The 8474-nt window shown below is 39.7% G+C and overlaps 1 non-coding gene across 1 annotated transcript; it reads left to right on the top strand.

The window, feature by feature from the left end:
* Positions 1–712: 712 nt before the first annotated feature.
* Positions 713–818, top strand: LOC132604759 (small nucleolar RNA R71). The gene has a single exon (XR_009568860.1). It is a non-coding gene; the product is annotated as a small nucleolar RNA R71 (small nucleolar RNA).
* The last annotated feature ends 7656 nt before the right edge of the window (positions 819–8474 follow it).

The following is an 8474-nucleotide window of genomic DNA, read 5'->3' as shown; positions in this document are numbered from 1 at the left end:
GCCCAGATAAAGTTCTGTCAGACTTAGATTGATTTGCCAAAATCTGCTCAAGCATTGCTTCAACCTTCGAACTACCTTGCTCTGATGACTCACTTTTAGGTGGTATATAAGGATTTGTGCTCTTGTTCCCAAAATTGTTGTTGTTATTATAGCTCCTGTGATTTCCACCACCAAAATTATTGTTGTAGTTACCAGAATTGTTGTAGCACCTTGGCCTTGGCCTTGCTGCCGTCTCCATTGATTTTGACTCTGATAGCCACCTTGGTAATTCTGTCTTTGATAACCCCCTTGAGGGTTGTTAACATAGTTGGCATCTTCAACCTGCCTAGATGACCCCTCGAGGAGCGGACCATCTTGAGCATGGTACATCCCTTGCGGCAAGACTGTATTATCTTCACAAACATTTACCTTTTTGATTTGAGATTCATCAAACTTCTTTGTCAGCAAGGTAATATTTGTTGCAAGTGCTGCCAATGTTTGCTGGGTATCTTGATTCTCCCTCACCATATTCTGGATCATGGCACTACCATATGGTACCACATCAGCATTGTTTGAGTGCCAAGCCTGATCATGAGTTGTCAGCTTGTTAAGTATGGTGGTCACTTGTCGAAAGGTCTTGTTCATAAAAAAACCATCAGATGCATTATTAGCCACTGACTGTGACACTGGGTCTAACCCTCGATAGAACTTCTCCATCAATATATGATCAAGAAAACCATGATTCAGACTGTCCTGCAAATACTCCTTGAATCTGTCCCATGCTTCATATAGTTGTTCCCCCGGTCACTGCTTAAATTCATATATCTTATCACGAATTTCAGCTCTTTTGCTAGAGGGATACCACTTTGTGAGAAAAGCAGTTGTCATTTCTGCCCATGAAGTAATAGAATTCCGGGGCAGCTTCTCGAACCATGTTCTTGCTTCTCCAGCTAGGGAATATTTGAATAACCTCAACCTAATAGCATCTTGTGCAACATTGTTCTGGATGTGATTAGCACATACATCAACAAAATTCTTCAAATGACGGTGGGGGTCATTCTCGGTAGAGTTCTGAAAGTATCCCTCAAGTTTCAGCAACTGGTATAGAGAGGAGTCAATTTTCACAGTAGCAGCTCCAAATCGAGGCTGAACAATAGGAGATGCATAGTCTTCCTCCGGAACAAATTCAGCGAAAATATTTTCATTGACTGGTTCATTCGCCTGATTGTTCACCACATTTCCTTGGTTGTCGGCTCGTTGATTTTGCTGATGTCGATTCATGTTCACCTTATTTACGCAAGTAGCAGACAAGGTGTGATGAATTAAGCAAAAGACTTTAATCAAAGCAAACACTATTTAGTAATTTCAAAACCGTATTCCCCGGCAACGGCGCCAAAATTTGATACGCTCAAATTACACCTATTAATGGTATAACGCGGACGTTGTCAAATATAGTAACCCAACAAGGTTGGGGTCGAATCCCACAGAGAATATGGTGTGAAAAGGTTACCAAAGTCGTAGATGCTAAGTTCTAGGTCTAATGTCTTAATCCGATAATTTGTATAAAAGTTGGTTGTTTCTATGACTAATTGCTAAACTATTGCTTTGGTGGAAATTTATGGTAAAAGAAACTAAGGTTGTGTCCCCATTAGATAGAGTGTATGATCATGGGTATTGATCTTGATATACTTGTAATGGATCATTATATGAATGCACTTAATCTCTATGTGAATCTCTACTATTTCCCAATAAATAAAGATTATATCTTTCTATGATTTTTCCAAATATAAGAAAGTGATTATGAAGAACGATTAATCATGCCAAGTAAATTCCTCTTATTCCTAAGTGAATTTATTAAACAAAGGTTAAAGCTTTGAGTTCTTGGTAATTATTCTTACCAACCCTAATTATTTTTCCAAATAAATTAAGGGTTTATGGCTTTAATTAATGTTTGCAACCATTAATTATGAATGAAGAATGAAGAATAACTAAACCCTAATAATCCATTATGTGTATATCATTCACAAGACCCAATTACAAAACACCTATCATTTGGGTTCACAACCCTAGTAAGGGAATTTAGCTACTCATAACAAAGAACAAGAAATAAGAAATTTGAGAATTCATAATTGCTTACTTTGAAATGGAAAAGAATTGACAATACTTGAATTGATGTTTGAATCTTCAAAAACTAGAGAGAAGTTTTTGTTCTAAGTCAAGAGACAAAGATATCATGAATGCCCTAATAAAAACCCTACAAAGACTATTTATAAGGTTTGGAAAATACACAAGTTACAGATTTTTCACTTCAGTCCCGTTATGATGAAATACGGTCCGTAAATCACTTTACGGACCGTAAAACGATTCACGCCCAAGTTAACTTTTCAGTTGTTGTCTGAAATACGGACCGTAAAGTGGTTTACGGTCCGTAAACAGCATGATCGTCTTTCACCTTCGCCAACTCAGCCTTTCTTCTGCCAGTGCTTGAATGGTTAAACACGTGCTGGAAGACGGGCCGTAAACTGAAACACGGTCCGTAAACACAGCTCGTATTTTGCCATCTTCCTCAGCTTGACTTTCTGCTTCTGGAATCCTTTAATACGACCCTGGAATACGGACCGTAAACCAAGTTTACGCCCTGATTTTGCATCTTTAACTGCTGTCATGCCAAATCTGATCCTTTTCCTGAAAAACACCAAAAAAACACGTAAAATCACAACGACTTGCTTAACAACAAGTAAAACTTATATATGAAAAGTATCGATTGTGGTGTGAAAATCACGCCACATCAACCGAGCAGTTATCATACTAGGAGATCCCTGTAGCTATATTGGATAGACAAGTTTGTCGATTGCGGACTAAGGATGTGGCTTCGGTTAAAGTGCTTTGGAGAAACAATAATGTTAAAAAGATGACTTGGGAGGCCGAAGAGGAGATGAAGACTAAGTACCTGTACTTAATTCCGTTGTCCCAGGAGGCTCAGTGTGAAGCATCGTCATCCCCAGGTACTGATTTTATTTATAGTTATTGTGATTGGTCGTGTGAGGCCATGGTGTTATGTATTTTAGTATGTGGCCTTGTGTAGCATTATTTTTGGTTGCAGTGTATAGGATGGATTGGTATATTTATAGGGGAAATTCTGGAAAAATTTCTGTAAAATCCTTAAGAGTTCAACATTCGAGGACGAATGTATTTAAGGGGGGGAGGAATGTTACACCTTCGAAATTTCATGTCCCTCGCATTATGATTATGCTAATGTAAACCTAAAGTGGACATGAAGCCCTTGTAAGGTTAAGAAGGGAATTTGATAATGCTAAGTGTATACCTTAAGGTTTCGGAGTTATATGAGGCAATGGAAGTAAGTTTTCCGGGGAAATTTTAAGTTGAATCATGTTTGGAAAGCTTTCACACCATGTGAGTTACACATTTCCTAGCATAACTTTGAGGGAGATATATAAGGCCCTTAGATTGTTAATGAAGTTCTAGGCAAGTGCCAAGAAGGTTCCATAAGGATTGGAGGTCAAACGAATCAAAGGAACGCGATTTCGCGAAATCGGAGAAAGTGGGGTAGTGTGCGGTCGCACATTGAGTGTGCTGAGCTGCACACTGGGTTACAACTCCCCTTTTTGGGTGTAGTCACTGGAAAAAACCACCCCTAAGTTGTGGGGAGAGTGTGCAAGGTCGCATACTCTCCGCCAAGTGAGTCGAGGTGTGATTTGGCCACCTTTTTGAATCCCAAACGACTCCAACTTCATTTCCACCTTCCCACACTTATTTCACTACCTTTCTAGAGGCTTCCTAAGAGTTCTTGAAAGTTCCCAATCACCCCCACACCTTTCCATATCCTCCAAAGAGAGAATCAACATCAAAACTTCAAGGTAATCTAAGGAAGGTGATTGTTCTTGCTTCTCTTCAAAGTTGTGGTGAACTTGATCTTGGAGGGAGTTGAGTGAGGTGAAGTTCATTGATTATAAGGTATGTTTTCCATATTATTCTTATGGTTGAGTTGATGTAAAGGTTTAGTACTCCTTAGAAAGGAAAAGAATTAAAGTGGAGAAACCATGAATGGTGTAATGAAGAAGATGACTATAAGGTGAACTCAAAAAGGGAATTTTGGCTAAATTTGGGATTAAATTGAATATAACTTCTTGATTGTGATATTATGAATGTTGTTATTGTTTTTTGGGAGTTGTTTTGACATATGGTTGAAGTTGATGAAATAGGGGAAGTGTTGCCAAAATTTTGTTAGCCTCTTAGTCGCTTTAGTTTGAACTTAAGCATGTTTTCAAGACTTAACTTCATTGTGAATCCTCTTGAATGTATATTTTGCGGGCTTGGGAGGAAACATTAGTAGTTAAGGAGACGTGAAGGTATGTTAAGGCTACCTTTTCCTTCATTTTTGGCATGATATTACGATATGAACCAACTAGCGAGGAAACGAGCTTCTATATTACACTACTCTTAGAAGCGCTAGGAGTATGTCAGTATTTGATGTTCCTATACCCCGTTTATGATTGTTCCTTCTGTTAATGTGCATTGAGATTTCTTATATTGATGAGGTTAGCTCAAAGGATGTTCATCGGAGATTCTACGACCTTTATTCACTCGGAGAGTTCTATGTACTAAGTTTATTCATACATTGCATTTATGTATTCATATGCATATTGAACCGTGACCAAAAAGCGTTATATAGACGTATATTATATCTATATAGGTTACAGGGAAAGGGATAGGCGTTATATACATATTTCCACCTGATCAGCTGGTGCACCATGATGATGATACATGGATCGGGTGGCACGTTCCGCAGCAATGTATATGATGATGATGATGATGATGGCCGTAGAGAGGCCGATGGGATATGAGATAATGGATTGGGCTGAACGTTCCTCAGCACTATGACCTATATATACATGATCATGATTATCATTGAGAGCATGCATATTGTACTCCCACAGAGGTATTGTTAGTTATACATATTTATCCAAATACTTTCAGATACTCAGTCATACAGATGCCTTCAGACAGTCAGTTTGGCTTTTGAGTTTCAGATTCTGTTCATGTTTCTTATGTATATGTTGCCCTTATCCCTTACATACTCAGTACATTATCCGTATTGACTCCCTTATTGCTCGGGGGGGGGGGGGGGGGGGATACGTTAATGCCTACAGGTTTAGGTAGACAGATAGGTGGTCCAGCTCAATAGGACTTATATCTAGCGGTGGTCTGTGCGCTCCACTTGATCTGGAGCTGCAGTCAGTTTGGTATGCCACTCTTTTGAGATGTATATGCATTTGGGTATGACACAGCCCTGTCCCGTCCTTTCTACAGCTTTATACTCCAGTAGAGGTCTGTAGCCAGTTGTATTTATTTGACAGATGATGTAGCCTTGTCGGCTTCTATTCTTTTGTGTACAGTATATGTAGCAGCCTAGTCATCTTGCACTGTTCTTTTAGCATGTACATATATACATATTTCATCATGCCATCCTTTCATGAGTTAGTATAATATCAGTTTGAGTTATTTATGGGCCCTTGTTATGTAGTATTATTTAGATACGAGCATAGGGGTGTTTGGTCACTAGAGATCAGGCACTCGTCATGACTCATCGGTTTGGGTCGTGATAACTTTTGACCGTAAGGGACCGTTTCCATGCTTCTCGAGGTGTCTAGATTTTATTCGGGCGACTTTTTGTGAAATTTGGACTTCAAATGAAAAAGAGTTGACTAAAAGTTGACTTTTGGGTAACCCGACCTTTTTTTAAAATTTGTCAATTCTGGGATATCCGGATGGTTATTTAGAAATTGTGTGTATATCTGATTCGGTTCCCAAAGCACTCGGATGTATTTTGGGACTTGGGTTGGGAAGTTGGAATTGAGGTATCGAGGGTTGACTCAGTCAATGAGACCTCCACTGGGAATTCCAAGGCCACGAGTGAGTTCGTAGCATGTTTTTATCTGTGTCTGTGTATGTGGTTTGTGAGCAGAAGGCCTCGGGAGTTAGTTGGGATTTCGGTTGAGACTTGAGAAATTTTGGGAAAATCTGGTACAGCTGCCCGCCATGGCGGCACCAGTGTCGAACCAGCGGCCCCACTATAGCAGTTTCCATGCCGCTTGGGCGGCCATGTATTTTTGGTGATGACCGCCGTAGTGGTCTGATTGGTCGCTGAGGTGGGACCGCCCACGGTATTGTGCCTGGTTATTTCATTAAGGGTGCATTAATTAAAAACCCTTAATCTATCATTTATTACCATTCCAAAATTTGAGCTCTTGGAAACTATTCTACAGGATTCTTGGAGAAGATTCTTGGTGGTAAGTCCCTTTAATCCCCTTGCTAATTCATTATTCCTAATCATCTTAGAATCACTCTTTCCTTGTTAGTTCCTTAGTAATGGAACATAAAGAGTGGATTTAATGGATATTATCTCTAGGCTTTTTAATGATGAAATTGATTGGGTTTATGCTAGATTATGATGTATCTAAGGTTGTTAATCATATATCTTCCATTATTAGTGTTGGATTCATGAATCTAAGAGTTAGGGTTTACACCCAAAATTGGGGGTTTTGCTTGGATTTCGAAATTGGCTGAATCTCTTGAGTTAATTTATCAATTAGTTGATCGGTTTTGATCACCTAGTGTTTAATTGGATAGTTTACCCCCGAATTTCCCGTTTTGACTTTGTGGGCCATGTTTCCCTAAATTCTAGGGTTGGTTTTTGACATAATTTGAAGGACAGCAATATAGGTATCGATTCTTGAGGCTCAACGGAAGGGCAAGGCTAATTAGCGATTGTTGCTGTATTGCAGTTCGGCCATCCAGGCAGGTTATGGCTTACCAGTGGTGAGACTTCGTGTAGCGAATCATATATTTAGATGATATTATCGGATAAAGCATGTAAAACTTTGGGTATGAAGCTGGGTAGGATATTAACTTAGGTTGGGCCAGTTGCGTGATTGGGGCTAGCCACCCCGTTGTATTATGACTTGATTGCTATATTGTTATTGGATTGATGCTGCGTGGTAATAGTAGATATTGGAGACTATTGATATATCTTGTTCATGATATTGTGGTACCTCACTTATTGATGTTGATATGAGGATAGTATTCCATATGACTAGTGTAGTCTTTCATGGTATGGTTGGCGTACCCATGCTTGGTACTTGTGATATTGACCCGATTATTGATGTTGATTCATACATTGATTGCATTCACATCTCTCATGATATACTATTGATACATTGTTGATTCTTGATGAAACACTGTGATGAGCTTGGTTCAGTTTGCATGAGAGTGATATGAGAAGTCTGATATCTGATGGTTGTCCCGGAATCGTGGATTGTGTGGAGTGATGTGAGAAGTCCGATCGCCGATGGTTGTCCCGGAATCGTGGATTGTGTGGAGTGATGTGAGAGTCTGATGTCCGATGGTTGTTCCGAAATCATGGATTGAATGAGTACATGGACTTCACGGGTCCCGATGGGTTATGCTACCGGGACGTCGATACTTGCATCCGGAGTACATATGTACACAGCATTGCGTTGCATTTGCATTACGACTTATATTGTGATGATCTGGTGATTTATTTGTGATGTTGGTTTTGGATTGGATATATTGAGACGTGGTACATTTGGGTTTAGATGCTTCTACCTAGGTGATGATGTGTACTTGGTTTTGATTATGTTTGACTTGTACTTGTTCATTTATCTGCCTATCTTGCTTAATTGTCTAAATTATGTTAGCTATACTTAGTCAGCCTATGATACCTACCAGTACTGTGGTTTTGTACTGACCTGCACTTGCTGCATTCTTTTATGAATGCAGAGTTTCAGCTTGGATCTGCTTCCGTCTCCCGTGGCTGATAGTCACTATCAGTACAACTGAGAGTTTACAGGGTGAGCACGAGATGTTCGCTGCCTTGAAGACTCCTCTTATTTATGTCTTACCTTCCATTCCAAGAAATATACATATATTGATGTATTATTATATTTCCAGACTTGTATATTTCTAGTTAGATGCTCTTGTATAGCTTAGACAAGACCCGAGATGTATTTCCTTTATTTATTCTCTTTCGCTTAATTGATTTATTTATTTATGCCTTTATTATCGTTGGGTTGAGGGTTCACTTATCGACGTGGGAAAGGTAAGTGTCCGTACGGCTTAGCCAAATTATGTCGTGACAAGTTGGTATCAGGAAGTTAGAGCTGCCGAGCTTTTCAGGTACTACTGCAGAGGATGCTTATGAGTTCATCTTGGATATGCATGAGTTGCTGCATAGGATGGTGATTGTAGAGACCGACGGTGTTGACTATGTGTCCTACAAGTTTCGCGGCGAGGCGAAGATTTGGTGGACGTATTTTGTTGCTTGCAGACCTGAGGGTTCTCCTCGCCTGTCTTGGATTCAGTTCTACCAGGCCTTCCTTGAGAAGTACGTGCCCCGGTCTTTGAGAGAGGCATGTAAGGAGGATTTTCTACATCTTCAGTAGTGGGGTATGTCG

Source organism: Lycium barbarum, chromosome 7 (genome assembly GCF_019175385.1).
Source record: "Lycium barbarum isolate Lr01 chromosome 7, ASM1917538v2, whole genome shotgun sequence".
NCBI classification, from domain to species: domain Eukaryota; kingdom Viridiplantae; phylum Streptophyta; class Magnoliopsida; order Solanales; family Solanaceae; genus Lycium; species Lycium barbarum.
This window is presented reverse-complemented; position numbering and strand designations above follow the sequence as displayed.